The sequence below is a fragment of the Nannospalax galili genome, unplaced genomic scaffold (genome assembly GCF_000622305.1).
Source record: "Nannospalax galili isolate Female #2095 unplaced genomic scaffold, S.galili_v1.0 scaffold293, whole genome shotgun sequence".
Taxonomy (NCBI): Eukaryota; Metazoa; Chordata; class Mammalia; order Rodentia; family Spalacidae; genus Nannospalax; species Nannospalax galili.
Window position 1 is genome coordinate 9,766,935 of NW_008337147.1, and position 16,754 is coordinate 9,783,688.

Consider the following 16,754-nt stretch of genomic DNA (forward strand, 5'->3'; position numbering starts at 1 on the left):
ACCATATAATCAACATTAAATTTATATACATAACTCTCCGTCATTTCATCATAGGCATCTTAAGTCTCCAGATTTCACTGGAATATCTTTGTTGCTTTTACATAAGTGCAAGAGTCAGAGGAGGTGGATAATAGCTGCACAACAGTTGAATGAATACAGCACAACAGTTGCACATATCAGCCCACAGCAGTTGTGGCAGCATGCACAAACCCCACTTAAGTTCAGGACAGACAAAAACCCAGCATCATGAGGGAGGTAAGCATGGTTGACTCCCCCTTTAGAGTTCTTGACGAGGCAATCCAAGAGAAACTCAAACAATACTGGCTATTGCCATTGCTCTTGATTACCCACCTAAACTTGGTGGTAAGACCTTATTGATGAAGACACTAAATATGTGAGTTGTATGACCAAATGAAGAAATGAAACTGATACTGATCTCAGAGCTTCATCTCTACTAGCTAGATTTAATAATGCTGGAAGGTTCTATGCATACAACCAAAAGAATAAAGTTATTGTCAACCTTACCTAGCTGTAAACCCTATGAGCTACAGTAACGACTGGCCTGGCAAAGTATGCCTACTGGTACAATAGTGGCATGAATGTTATAAGGACTGCTTCACAAGATAGACCCCATACCTGATGCTGTCATGTGGGCCAAGAACCTGTGATTAAACAGATTCCAGGCTATAGGAGAGAATGTATTATAATTCTGCTTGTATGGACTACTAACAACTTACCTCTGTACCTATAGATTAGTACATTTTCAGCTCTCACCAGAGAAGCTTCTTCTTGCAGTAGGTAGCAATTAATACAGTAACCCACAACTGATCAAGGTGCAGAGAATAAGATACTGTGGAGTACCCAGCACTAATGAGACACCTATATCACACTCTTTCCTCCCAAGACTTGGGAATTATGGAGGAGGAAGTAAAAAAGATTATAAAAGCCAGAGATGACAGATGAATACAAGGAAATGTCTTGTCTGGACACACCATGGAAGCTGAACAAACAAATCCACAGAGGGTGTGACAGCACAAGCCCTGTTCGAGTTCATGTCAAACAAATGTCCAGCATGGATGGGGTAGGGAGCAAGAAGCCTTGACTCTAGCTGATGAACCATTGGCAACTAACAACTGCAAGGAGGAGAGTCAGTTTTGTTTAAGGGTCACTGGATAGGTTAACCAGGCTCCAAGGAATGGACCTACATCCAAACGAATTCTGGGACCACAAATTAGACTTAACAAAATCAAAATACATTGTATGAAATTCTCAAAGAATTAATAAAAAAATTTAAACGTCAATTGAAAAAGAGAGCTAAGTAAGAAATAATAGGTAACTACCCCCCAAAATGTTTTCTGAGGTAAACTAAAAAGAAAAGTCTAAACATGCTGTTTTTAGTGGAAATAGAAGGCATCTTAATTTTCTGGAAGTCAATCTAGGGCAGAAATTACCCACTTTATCATCAGTGCTTTGCAAATTGTTCCTCATGTGATCATCTTCCTAAAAATGGAATTTGTACCATTTAATATGAAAATTTATTCTCCTAAATTCTTCAGATACAAACTGATTTTTTAAAATCAGCTAAGATTGGCTATCAGAATTCTTTACTTACTCAACTCTATATATAGAATCAGTTCTAAGACCCTGTTTTAATTACTTTTACATTATTGTGACCAAAATATATGGAAAATAACTTAAGGTAGAAAAATTTTGTTTTGGCTCAGAGTTTCTGTGGGATTTCAGTTCATCATAACAAGGAAGATGGCACAGAGGCTCCATCAGAGGTGGCAGGCATGTCATTCAGTGGCTTATCCACATAGTAGCTACAAGGCCAGAATAAAAATAGGTCTAATATTCATAGGTCCACTCTTTGGAACAATCTTCTGTCATCCAGATCTCCCCTCCTAAAGGCCACATGGCAGTTGTAACAGTGCTGCAATCTTGGGAACAAGCATTAAAACACAAGACATTCCTGATTCAAATTATAACAAATACTCATACATACCAACATACAAATGTTGTAGTCTCTTATATAAACTGGTGCAGTATTTGCTTCAGTCTACTTACTTGCTATCATATGCTATAACTCACCTCCAGTTTATAACACAATAACATGATGTAAATGTTGCATAACTATTCTATAGTATGGATTAAAAATAATGTTAAGGCCTTCTGCTATTCCCCATTCTATAGACAGCCACATCTTCTTGTGCAGTGACAGTCTTGACCCTGAGACAGGATAGAGAGGTTGGAGTGACTGCATTTAGCTGTATAGGGTGCTTGGTCACAAGGGCTACATTTAACTCTGGCAGAGTGGATATTGTTGCCATCAATGACCCTTTCATTGACCTCAACTACATGGTCTACATGTTCCAGTATGATTCCATCCATGGCAATTTAATTGTACAATCAAGGCTGAGAATGGGAAACTTGTCATCAATGGGAAAGCCATATTCATCTTCCAGGAGTGAGATCCACCCAACATCAAATGCAGTGATTCTGGTGCTGAGTATGTTGTGGATTGTACTAGGGTCTTCACTACTATGGAGAAGGCCAGGGTCCACTTGAAGGGTGAAGACAAGAGGGTTGTCATCTCTGCTCCTTCAGCTGATGTCCCCATGTTTGTGATGGGTGTGAATCATGAGAAACATGACAACTCCCTCAAGATTTTCAGCAATGCCTCTTGCACCGCCAATTGCTTAGCCCCCGATTGAGGTCATCCATACAACTTTGGCATCATTGAGGGACTCAACACCACATTCCATGCCATCACAGCTCCAAGGCTTTGGGCAAGGTCATCCCAGAGCTGAATGGGAAATTCACTGGCATGACCTTCTGTGTTCCTGTGCCCAACGTGTCTGTCATGGATCTGACCTGCTGCCTGGAGAAAGCTGCTAAATATGATGACATCAAGAAAGTGGTGAAGCAGGCATCTGAGGGCCCCCTGAAGGGCATCCTGGGATATACTGAGGACCAGGTAGTCTCCTGTGACTTCAACAGTGATCCCCATTTTTCTACCTTTCATGCCTGGGCTGGCATCAATAACTGCTTTGTCATGCTCATTTCCTGGTACAACAGCAAATTTGGCTACAGCAACAGGGTGGTAGACCTCATGGTCCACATTGCCCCCAGGAGTAAGAAACCCTGAACCACTCACCCCAGCAAGAGAAGGAGAGAGGCCGTCAGCTGGAGGGACTGTTTCCCTGCCCCAACTCAGCCCTCAACACACTAAGTATCTCCCTTCAAAATTTCCAAACTAGACCCTCCCAGAAGAAGGGGAGGGTCTTAGAGAGTCCTACTCTCTTGAATACCATCATTAAAGTCTACTGCAGTCCCTGTAAAAGAAACCAAATAATGTCAAGAAATTTTGCATATGCGCAGTACCAGTGAAATTTTTTTTCAAACATTTAACTTCCATGGTTGGTTATACTCATAGACACAGAAACCTCAGACATGGAGGGCTGACTACTCTAGTCACATACATTTGTGAATGCACATGTATAAATGCACATATATATGTAAGTTACATATATGTTTTCTATGTAGCAGATAAAGTTACTTCAGTTTTGTTTCCTTATAATTGTCTAGTGCCTTACAAGTATCTAGTAGTTTACTCTCTTGAAACTGAAATTTCTTGTTGATTCCTGGCATAAATAATCATCATATGCTCAGATTAATAAGTGATATTTACATTTTAAAGGGAAAGACCACAGAATATTTAATCTTCTCTATGACCCATCTGTTTCACTGTGCATTGCCATTCTTTTTAACTGTTGTGGCTTTAGATACCAAATGGCAACTTTTTTTTGTATCTATGATATATTGCAGCATACAAAAATCAGAAGAAAAAAACTGAACGACATCCCATAATAATCATTAAAATTCCTCTTGATTTCACCACCCAGTGTGATCACCTGTTATTTTTGTTTGTTGGTTTCCTTCTAATATATTTCTCTGCGTGTTTCTAATTCTAAATCCACCAGCTAATAACGTGTTAATTCATCAATCTATTTTTTCACATTTTGTTATAAATATTCTTCTTGAAAGTTTTTTGTGTACCAATTATAGTGTTGTGCACCTTTAGTTCCAGCACTCAGAAGACAGAGGAAGGTGAATTTCTGTGAGGTGGAGGCCAGCTCAGGCTACATAGTGAGTGCCAGGTCAGCTGAGGCTGCAAGGAGACCCTGTTTCAAAAAGACCAAAATCTGTTTTTATTCATTTTTTTAAAAGTATGTGCATGGTTTAGAAAATCCTTTCCTGCACCTCTATCTTGTAAGTTACTGCCAATATTTTCTTCTAAGAGTTTCAAGGTTTCCAGTTTCACATTGCAGTCTTTGATCCATTTAGAGTTAACTTTTGTGCAAGGTGAAAAATAAAGGATCTAAAAATGAAGGATCTTCTATAGGTGGAGCTCCAGTTTTGCCAGCACCATTTGTTGAAGACACTGTCTTTCCTTGGAGTTAAGGTCAGGAATCAATAAGTAGGACCTCATTAAACTAAAGTTTCTGTAGAGCAAAAGAAACAAAAAAGTTAAGAGAAAACCCACAGAACAGGAAAAAAATCTTCACCACTGACACATCTGACAGAGATTTAATATCCAGAATATATGAAGAACTCAAAAATCAAAGAATCGAGAAACCAAATGATCCAATTAAAAGATGAGCTAAAGATCTAAACAAAGAGTTCTCAAAGGAAGAAATAAAGATGGCTAAGAAACATCTCAAAGTGTTCAACATCCTTAGTAATTAGGGAGAGCAAACTAAAACCACCCTAAGGTATTTACTACCTTACCCCAATCAGACTGGCTAGGATCAGGAGAACAAATGATACCAAATGCTGGCGAGGATGTGGAGAAAGGGGTACACTCATTCATTGCTGGTAGGATTGCAAACTCATGCAGCCTCTATGGAAAACAGTATGGAGAACTCTTAAAAAACGAAAAATGGTTGGGGGTGGTGGCACATGCATTTAATCCCAGTACTTGGGAGGCAGAGGCAGGTGGATCTCTTGTGAGTTCAAAGCCAGCATGGTCCACATAGTGAGTTCCAGGACAGCTGGGGCTATAGGGAGAACCCGTCTCAAAAGGCCAAAAAAAAAAAAAAAAAAAGAAAGAAAGAAAGAAAGAAAGAAAAAAAGAAAGAAAAACTTGTTTTACTCATTTATTAATTTGTATAACCATGTTTGTTGCTGCTCTTTTCACAATAGCTAAGAAATGGAAGCAACCTAAGTGCCTTCAACTGAAGAGTGGTTAACAAAGATGTGGTATACTTACACAATGGAGTTCTATTCAGCAGTAAAGAAAGATGAAATAATGAAATTTTCAGGTAAGTGGATGGCTCTAGAAACTGTTATACAAAGTGAAATAACAGAATCAGAAAAGCAAACGATGTATGTTCTCTCTCATATGTGGCTCCTAGCACCAAATCCTTTTAAATTCCAGGTCCTTTTAATAAGATGATGCTAGACAGCAGCCCTTTCTGCATGAAATAACTACCATCATCATGACTTCGGCTGAGCCTGATCACTAAACATAGTCACAATTGGGCTTGTTGACAGTTGTGCTCATTCATTAAAGGAATGCCAAGCAAGGTCACTGGACCCTCACCTGAGTCTCCAGCCACTCTTCCCAGCCAACAAGTCCAGCCTTGGAAGACAAAAGAAAAATGAGGAAGAACCCAGTAGAGGGATGATTTTGGAATCCCTTGTCAGGAAACTCCAATAGACTCTCATATGAACATTTGAAAATTGCTATGTTCTGACTTTTTTCTAGTTCCCTGTCTAGAACTTGTAATGCTAATTACTCTTGCCTTTACTTCTCCTTCAGATCTCCCGTTCACGATTCAAGGACTTTCTTCTTCCATTAGAGACAAGAGTCATGAAATTTGGGAGTCTTTTAGATAGACCCACTGAAGGGGTACTCCAATTGCCTCACCCTGCATCCCTGTTCAGCATGGAAGAAGCCAGAGGATTCAGTGTCCCTATTCCCTGTTGGCAATTTGGGTAACCCCATCAGAAGATGTTGTGATAAGACTAGGAGGTAGGAATTAGCTAGGCAATTAGGGTAAAAAGATGCCAAAGAAATGTATCCAGTGTCTTGGCTAAAAGTCAAAATGTCCTTGGGCCTGTTAGCAATATACTCTGTTCCAAGGCCAAAAATGTCAAAAGTATTTGGGTGCTTGTATCTAATCCTTAAAAGATTTTAGGGTTACCTATTCAGAGGGGGGAATGTGGGAGGCAAGGGAGTGGGCACATATTTGATCAAAACACCTTATATGCATGTATGAAATTCTCAATAAAGTTTTTGTAAAAATTTTAAAAAAGAAAAAAAAAGGTGTATATACGAGTGTTGGTGTGACTTTATGTGCACCATATCTGAGCAAGTTCCACAGAGGCTAGAGAGCATCAGATCCCTTGGAACTCATGTTACAAGCAGTTGTGTGCTGCCTGTTATGGTTACTAGGAAAAGAACCTGGGTCCTCCACAATAACAGTGCATGGTCTCAACCACTGAGCCACCTCTCTAGCTATCAATAAAAATACAGTAAAAAAAATATGTTTTTTTCAAATTTCCCAATTGGATTATACATTTCAGGGCATTCTTATTATTTATATGAAAAAAACATCATTATATCTATAGAGTTTTGTTTTTAATGTACTAACTGAGATGTAACATAACACATAATTCTATACTTATACTCTTATTTTGGTATGTCCAAGTGGCTGCATTTTAGTTTGAATTATCTTACTCATACTTTCATGGTTTCATGTTTATGATAAATAACATTATGTGTTTGTTAAATTTAGTTACACTGAGAGGAATAACTGTTCCATATGTATTCTTGAATATACTAAATTAGTTAAGTATTTTAGTCGATGGGGGGTGGTTTAGTAGGTAAGGTACTTTCTATGCAAGCATAAAGACCTAAATGTGGAACTCAAGCACTTATAAAAAGCTGGGCATGATGGTAAGTGCTTGTAATTCTAGCTCTAGGAAGGTGAAGAAAGGATAGCTAGAGATCTCTTATTAGCTAGTCTTGGTTAATGAGTGAGCTTATGGTTCATGGAGAGGCCTTGCCTCAAAAACATAAGATGGAGAGTAATTGAGAAAGACAGCTGACACTTTACCCTTCATCTCCACATGTGTCCTGTTTATCTATAGTCACCTGGAAAAGGGAACCTCATTTGAAGAATGACCTCGATCAGATTGACCTGTGACCATATCTGAAAAGAATTGTCTTGATTGATGACTGATGTGAGAGGGTCCATCCCCCTGTCAGATTGGCCTATGGCCATGTCTGATAGGAACTGTTTTCATTGATGATTGATGTGGGATGCCCCAACCCTCTGTAGGCAGCAATATCCCTTGGTAGGTGGGCCCTGATTGTATAAGAAAGCTAACACAGAGCAAGTGAGAGAGTAAGTCAGAAAGCAGTGTTCTTGAACGGTTCGTGCTTCGCTTATTCCTTGAGTTTCTGTCCTTATTTCCCTTAATGACAAATTGTGACTTGGAAGTGTAAGCTGAAATGAGTCTGCCTATTCCAAGTTGCTTCACATCATGGTGTTCATCACACCAACAGAGAACAAACTGGAAGGACATGCATGTGCATCCACAGGTACTCATCTGTGCATATGTGCACACACAAGAACAAAAAAATCACTGTAGTTAGTATTTGTATCATATGCTTTATAATTGTGCAAAACTATTTTATTGTACATTTCATTGCAAATACTGGATGATATTGTCATCAAAAGGAATATATCCATACTGAGACCAACTTTGAAAATTATTTTAGTTGGATATAAGTAGAATTTTCTAGCAGAATAGTCTATGATAATATTAAAGACAATATTATAAATCTGTCAGGATAATCCTTATAAATGAAATACAGAAATGTGATGGTTTTCTTTTTTTTTTCCCTGGGCATTTCAAGAGCTCTTTCTTTTTGTTGTTCTTGTTCCAGGAACATAAGTGCTCCTGAGTGAATGGATAATGTTGGCTGAGAGAAGAGCGTAGAGGAGGATAAATCTCACATCTTCCTATTTGGGATTCATCAATGGCATCTGCTGATGTTCAAGGCAGACAAAGTTGCTTAAAATGCAGACTTTTTGCTGTTCCCACCACAATCGATGCTGTACATCTTTCATACTTTAAAAGCTGATTTTACTGTAAATCTAACATTCCTTGGATGATAAATGGCAAGCTTTTAGGGACTGGACCATTTCAACTAACATGGCAACTGTATTTCTAAGATTACGATCTGTGTAAAACAAACTGGACTTTGTTTCTAATAGTACAGCCAGAAAGGAAAGATGTGCAATCTTTTTTTTTTACCACTTCTGCTGCCAAATCACAGGAGAGAACACAGGCAGCGTTTCCTTTCGTTGAATTGTTTGTTTCTTATTGGAACTTAATTTTTTCATTTGTTTTTGTAAAACAGTACCATGGGAATGCAAGGAAACCTTTTAAAATGTGTTCTCTTTGATCTTTTATACTTTAGCTGAAGGAACACTTAGAATGTTTACCAAGGTCTATCATTTTCTCCTAGGGATACTATCCATGGAACTCAATAAACTCTCTCATGGGCAACATACTATTACAGTGATTAAAAAGAATAATTTGATAAGCTTTGAAAGGGTCTGGAAAACTCTCACTCACAACTGAGCCTCAGTTCATTTGACAACCAATTTGATTTTTGTTAATCTTGGGAATAAAAAATGGCAAGGGTAACTAAGGAATAGCACAGGTTCTGAATTGAGAGAAGCATAATCCATTGTCTTTTAAATTTAAGTCTACTGAAAGCAACCTAAATACAACCAAAAGTTCAAATGTTCTCTCCATTTTTGGTTTTGCCAAAAGTAGAAACTTATTAACCTGAAAGGTGTTTACTCATTTGTCTACTTAATCAGTTCTAAGGAAAATCACATAAAAGGCCTGCTTTTATGGAGGTGAATAGGTTGTTTCTAGATTAGAGTTAAGGGAAAAGGAAGGTAATTGAGGTGATATCAGGGTACTCAACATCTTGACTGGTTGTCATCAAATGATATAACAAAGAACATACATGCAAAAACACATAATTTAGGAAAAGCATCCAAGAAAATAAAATGAGGAAAGAATGGACAGTTTTCTTTCAGAAAACAATGTTACAGAAATTAGATATCCATTTGCATTGAGATGAATATTTTCTAATTCTTTCCATATGCCACTTAAAAATAATTTAAAATATAATTATAGCTATCAAATGTAAGAGCTAAAGCAATAAAAGAATTGGAAGTAAACAAAGGACTCATTTTTTTGTTCTTTTAATCTGCAATATGTTTATGGTATCTTTGGTGAGAAATCATACCAAATTTATATGCTATAAAAGACCAAACAAGCTAAATTGGAATTTTTAAAAATTTAATCCTTTTTACTAATGATGACATCATGAAAAATCAAATTCTACTTTTAGAATAGAATAAAATAGTAACAAGGGCCCCTCCTTAGGGTTGTGGAAGCAGTAAACTGCTATGGGGGGGTTGGGGGTGATCACAATGTAGTGATTCTGACCAGCCTAGCTGCTTGGAAGAACTTCTGCAAGTCTTGCACAGAGTTCCAGGGTTTCAGCTCTCATGAGCTGCCACTAATGTTCATGTGGGCTTTCGGTAATGCAACTGCCCTTGAGTCAACTATACCCCTGTAAGTAGCATGTAACTCATCCGTATACCCCTAGGTAACTCCAATAAACACATCGGTTCACCAAATTGGACTTTGGTGGTATCACTACTTTGTCTGTCATTGCTTCCCTATCTGGGGCAAGAAGAATTTATTCCTGTCTGCCAGGAGTAATGTCACACAACACCATTAAAGAAACATAAAAAAAAAAGAAAAATCATAGTGAAATACTATCTCACACCCATTGTGATGTCTACAATTGAAAAAAAAAAAGAAAGAACAATAGCAGATCCTGGGGAGGAGAAAAAACAAATGGAAATCTCAGACATTGCTTGTGAGATGTAAAATGGAACAGGCTCTTTTGAAAGTAGATTTTCAGTTCCTTGTAAAGTTAATCATAAATTTTCTGTGAGGCTTGGCAATTTCATTTCTAGACAGGTGTCCAAGAAAAATGAAAACACATATCCATGCAAAAATTCAAGAACAAATTTTTAGTATTTATTTCCACAGACCATAATTGGAAGGATTCCAAGCATAGTGATGCCAGGTACAATATCAGCACTCAGGAAGGGTTGGGTGGAGGCAGGAGGATCTAGAATTTGAGGCCAACCTGTGACACACAGCAAGATTTTGTCAAAAGGGGAAGAACAGGAGGAGGAAGAGGAGGGTAAAGAGAAAGAAAAGAAAAAATGGAAAAGAGCCATTTCTGTTATACAAAGATTCGATCTAGTGAAGCTTTCAAGAAACTGTCCTCAGACGACAGGCATTTTTCTGGGACAGGAGTACCCTATTGCTGCATACCTTTTGTAGGACTAGGAAACAGTCATTGGTAATTTCATGTTTTTCTTGATCAGGAGAAGGAAAAAAGTAAGAATATTTAGGTCTATTTTCTGGTTTTCATAAGGAAAGGGGAAAAGAGAATACTAGTGAAGAACCTCCTTATCCGTGCAAATGTTCTGATAGTGACTTCCTTATTTACGTGTCTCTGACATGGTTATGGTATTTGCTGATTTAATTGGGTAAATTTTCATGGGTGAAGGATCTTTATGAAAACTTTCCTTAGAATTCTACTTGTGTATGTGACTAACATTTTTCAAAACTTTTATCTATTTTTTTTTTTTTTTTGGTCTTTTTGAGACAGGGTCTCCCTGTAGCCCAACTGTCCTGGAACTCACTATGTGGACCAGGCTGGCCTTGAATTTTTATCTTTATCCACTTAGAAATGAAAGTAGGTGTGATACATGTAACTGAAACTGAAGTTGAATTTGTCACTGTAATGGTATAGAAGAGTGTAGTCTTTTAGCTCCCAAGGGCTCTGCCCTTGGAATGGATCAGTGCCACCTCATTGGAGTATAGGACTGATGAAAGGGCTTTTGCTTCCCTTTCACTTTCTCTGTCTTGCATGGTACCCACGAATCACAGTAGAAAGAGGTCTTCTCCATATGCCAGGGCAACCTCCTAAAAAAAATGAGACAAATAAAACTTGGTTGTTTGTAATGTTCCCAGTTCATGGTATTCTGTTGCAGCTGTGGAAACTGGAATAAGAACCTGTCTTAACCCAACTTAGTGAGTCAGTAATGGTCTAAAGATAGCTATAGCTTTAAAAAAACATAAAGAATTTTACATTTCCCAGTACATTCATTAATATTAATTTGTTTACAAAATACAGCTATGATAGGTTGAAATAACAATTTTGTTGTGAATCACATTGTCCTCTCTGTATATCCAAACCAAAAATGGACAACTTTATTTTAAACCTACTGGGCTAGGTATATTAATTAAGCTTACAACATGTTTGACAAGAACAGAGTACAATTTCAGTGAGAGAACCAATGGGACAAGTTCACATGAAATGACCTGCAATCTTCTTTTTAATTATTAACATTTTGTGTTTATATGTGTGATTCTTCTAAGTGTTAGAATTTTAGGAATGGTTATAAAACAGCCATAAGAGTATTGTTACCCACCTTGTGTAATCTTGTAAAGTTTTCATAAAAGTATTACGAGGAAGGCTTTTAAGGATTCTTAAATCCAATAAAGTCATTAGACATTTATCAGTGAGCATGCTTTAAAATGGTAACAGCTTTAGTAGGGTAAAAAATAATTTAGAAAAATGAATATAGCCTAAAGGATAGCAATGATAATGTGTGTGATAAATTCTATCATAAACATTTATAAATGGGTATACCAAGAAAAATCAAGAACTGGGGCTGGAGAGTGGCTAAGCAATTAAAAGCACTTGCTGCTCTTACAGAGGGCCCAGGTTTCATTCCCAGCATCCACACGGTGGCTAACAACTACCTGTAACTCTAGTTCCAGGGAATCTACTCTTTTCTTCTGGCTTTTGAGGGCTACTAGACTCACATGGTATATATAAAGTCATGCAGACAAATACATAAACACATAAATAAAGATATCTTTTTTAAAAAAGACAGAAAATCAAGAACTTATATGAAGTGAACAAATTATTTAAAGAAACCCAACCCAAATTATGGTGAAAATGAAATAGAAAATCCAAACTGGTGTTTAGTAAAATAACTCACATAAGATATAAAAAACGATTGCCAAAAAGTAAGAGCTAAATAAATGATGAATAAAATTTCTTCTTAAAAATTTACCCTTGAAGAAAGTTTTGTGACAAGGAATTTCCTTAATAAAAACCTGTGAAACATAAAGGGAGTTAGACATATACACTAACTGAAAAGAGAAAGAGAAGGCATTTCCTAACAGTTTTAAATAATTATAACAACTAATGTCAAAACCTGAAGACAAAAGTTATGGAAAAAGAAAGAAGCAATACAATTCAGGATAGAAACAGAAGTCACAACAAAATAATAGCAAGTGCAATACATAAATGTGTTTGAAATAACTGACCATAGCCACACAGGGTTTATTCCAGGAATGCAAATTTATAAATGTTCAAAATCAATCAGTCTAATTCATATTGGAATGAGGCATAAAAATTGTGTAATCCTTTCAAGACAGGAAGAAAAAGCATTTGATGACATTCAACATCCGTTCATGGCAAAAGCTTTTCTCTCTCGGTGGTAAAAAGAAACTTCTTTTCTCTGATGAATGGGCACCCTAAAAGGCCTCCAGCTAATATTGTTTCTAGTAATATTTATAATAATTTTATACATCAGCTTGCCTGGGTCATGAAGCGTCCAAACAATTAATCAAACATTGTTCTGAGTATTTTGGGAGGAAACTCACATTTAAACTGGTGGACACTGGGTAGAGCAAATTGCTTTCCACATGGATTGCCTATTTCAGCCACTTGAAGGCCAGAAGAGAGCAAATTTATCAGCCTCCCCCAGCAAGAAGGGAATTGCCAGTGTTACCTTCAGACTTCATCCGCAGTATCTGCTTCCACTTGTTCTACAACAGATTGCCTTTGGGCACAGCCTCGAAAATCAGCTTTCCTACATCTAAGAGTCTACCTACCTTCTCACTGCAGGAAATTCTAAGTACTGTAACTCCAGCACTTTGTATCCTGGGGATCCAGCCTGGTGACCCATCCTGCCAAATTTCAATTTGATAACCTTCATAATCTGTTGAGTCAATTCATTATGTCTGTATAATATCATCATTATGATTATAATTACATAGATTACAGAAATTTTACAACTATACATAGGATGTTTATATTTTGTTAATATGTACATGTATGTGTGTGTGTATATGTGTTTGTGTGTGTGTGTTTATCATGTATCTTTATATATTAGTTCAACTTCTTTGGAGAGCCTTAATACTGAGATCTATTAATTTTTTCTGAAAAATAAAGTTGATGACCAAGATGAGAGTTCTCATTAATTATTTTCATTATTATACTTGAAGCCATTAAGACATGAAAAATAAAGAAATCACAGAACATTTGAAAAGGAAAGCACCAATATAGCAAGATTGTTTACACAGAAAATCAAAAGGAAATTAACAAAACTACTAGAATCAATCAATGTATTTATTGGTACTGAAACACACAAAGTCAATATAATTGCTGAATTATACTTTTATATATGAGAAGAAAATAAAATCTATAGTACCATCAGAAAACCTAAAATAAAAAGATAAATTTAAGAAATATACAAGATATTTACACTGAAAATATAAAACCCTAGTGAGAGAAACTATAGATTTCCGTCAAGGATACCATGATTAGAAGACTCAGTATCACTAAGGAAGTAATCCTTCTGTAACTATAATCACAATGTAATTCCAAAGACACAGTATTAATTTATGAAGCTGCTAGTGGCCTAGAATCACCAACTTTGAAATGGAAGAATAATGTTGTAAAATATCCTGCTCTGAAGTCTTACACTATCAAATTTGTGTTAAGAAAATGGGGCATTGGTGAATGAACAGACATAAAGAAGAATAAAACAGACTAGAGATCCACAAGCAGACCTACTCACACATTAGTAGAGGTTTTGCTACAAAAATTTCAAGACAATTCGATGAATAAAGAAACATGTTTTAATAGTTATGTTAGAGGATCAAGAACTCATTGGAGGAGAAAACTGAGCATTTAAATTTTTGCATGCCATACACAAAAATTAGCTATAAATCAATTGTATGCTGAAATAGAAGGTTAGAATACCAAAATTCTAGAGGGAAAAAAAATCCACTGAAAATAGACAAAAAATATTTAAACCAGACAGAAACACACAATCTATACAAAATGTTCAAATTGGAATTTGTCAAATTTAAAATTTTTGTTTAGAAATAATTTCACGTTAAAAAACAATTTTTAGAGCTAGGCTTGGTGGTACATGTAATCCCAGCACTCAGGAGGCAAAGATGGGTAGCTCTCTGTGAGATCAAGTTCAGCTTGGCCTACATAGCCAGTTCCAGGCCAGCTGGGGCTACAGGGAGACCCCATTTCAAAACAACAAGGAAAAATGATCATTTTTATTTGTTGTAAACATTAACACAACATGCTAGAAAAATGTTAGCCAACAGGTAAGAAGAAATGTGTAGAGCATATTTATCTTTCAAATACTTTTCCTAGACTGGAACTAATGTCACTAATATGGGTGACACCGTTCATATTAGTCCCAACCTAGAATAGCGAAATGTCCATCCAGAGGTGAACAGTCTAACAAAGATGTGACATTCTCACATTGGAATGCTTCTCAATAGTAAAAAGAAATAGACTCCGGAATGAAATACAATGATATACACTGAAGATTCGTCCAATACAATGGTATAAATCAGACCAATGGATAATCACCGAGAGCAAATACATGCTGGAATATAGCCAGTGGCAGACACAGGCAGCAGACAGACACGTGACATCTTTGGAGTGATAGAAAAGTTTTGCATCTGGATATTAGTGGAGAATTCATAGGTATATGAATCTACCAAAAATTCAATCCATTTATACTTTAATGGATACAGGTCTAAGAAATTATAAACAAATTATGTTGATGTTTAAATGGAGTTATGAATCATCAAGTAAAGCACATGTCTATAGGACTAAATATTCATATAATTATGAAAATAATTTTGAAATATTGATAATTCAGCAAGATTAAACCTTAAAATATTACAAATTTAACAGTCTGAGTGCTAGTTTATTTATTTTCAAAGCTATGGAAGTTTATGTATTGAAAGGAATAAACATAAAAAGAAAAATTCATCAGCAAATTTCACGTTTCCTACATTTTTTACTCTTTAAACCTTCTCTATATAAGTGTCTCTTTCTAGAACTATTTATACAATAATTGATGTGAGTCAGGAAGTAGAAAGCAGGGACTTCAGAGAATTTCAGTCTCCCCTTATAGGATGTACATGATGGCCAGCTTTGTCAACTTGACCCAAAATGGAATCATCTGGTTAAAGAAAATCAAGGAGGGAGTCTACATTGGGTGAGCTTGTAGGCATGTCAGTGGGAGGATTGTGTAAGTAAATAGCTGTGGGAAGATCTAGCCTCCTGTGAGTGGCACTGCTCCCCATGTAGGGTACTCTAATCTGCATAAAAGTGGAAAACTTGAGCTGAGTGCAAGCAAGCTAGCGCAAGAACATGTATGCATTCATTTCTGTCCGCTTTTTTTTTAATTTTCAAATTTTATTTTCAAGTTATTTTTTAGAAGCATTTCATTACAGCTTTAACATATTCAGTAACACATTCCAGAGCAAGGATAGATACATCTCTTTCAAAAGTGGCTGTAAGTTTTTAGGTTCACAGTTGAACTGATACAGTTATACAATATTGAATTGAGTATAAACCCCAGAAAACGTCCTGGCACCAGGACGCTGGAGGCTATACAGCCCAGAGAAGCAAAGGGAGGTGAGGGCAGGACCAGGCCCAGAGGGCTCCTGGGAATCAGGAAAGGTGCTGATACCAGGACACTGGAGGCTGTCAAAACAAATCTTTTTACAAAAGAAGCTGGGCATAGTGGCACACACCTTTAATCCAAGCACTTAGGTGGCAGAAGCAGGGGGATCTCTTTATTACGCTTATATAATCTTTAACTCATTATAAACTCTATAATACATAAAATTAAGTGAGGATCCAACGTTCAAAAAAGATCTCCACTTCGTTGTCAAAACACACAGTTTCATACAGAAAAATTCATTCCAAGCCTATTGACATTGAGACGTTTTCACATGCATTTCTAATCTCTATATACATGACTATTACTGGTCACAGTCGCCCACCTTCTGAGCTCCTCGGCATCTGAGCATGAATACAAACTCGTCAGGTAGACAGACTTCCTCTCCCACTAGAGCCTCCATACTCTGTCATCCCTGCCACTGTCCACTGTGCTGTCAGCACCCCCATCCATTCCCCCCATCTGCCCTACTGGTAAATCTAGTCACCCAGGAGTATCAGCTGTTCCTCATCTACGGCAATCTCTTGTCAATATTCCTTTGGATAGAATTGGGGTCTGCAGTTCATTTTCCCAATAGTATCTTGGAACTGTCTGGAAGAGCCTTTATCCATCCTGTCCAACAACTCGACTGAAGGTATTGCCTGTCTGGCTTTGCTGTTTGTCAAGTAGCTTTTAGTTATATATGTATGCTCTTATGAAATTATATTGGCCCCTTTAATCTTTGGTTATACTTCCCTTTTGGGTGTTTAAGGACATACAATTGGACCA

The 16,754-nt window shown here is 36.9% G+C and overlaps 1 pseudogene; it reads left to right on the forward strand.

The window, feature by feature from the left end:
- The first annotated feature begins 952 nt into the window (after positions 1-952).
- LOC103733453 lies at positions 953-3,148 on the forward strand (annotated as a pseudogene).
- Positions 3,149-16,754: the final 13,606 nt, after the last annotated feature.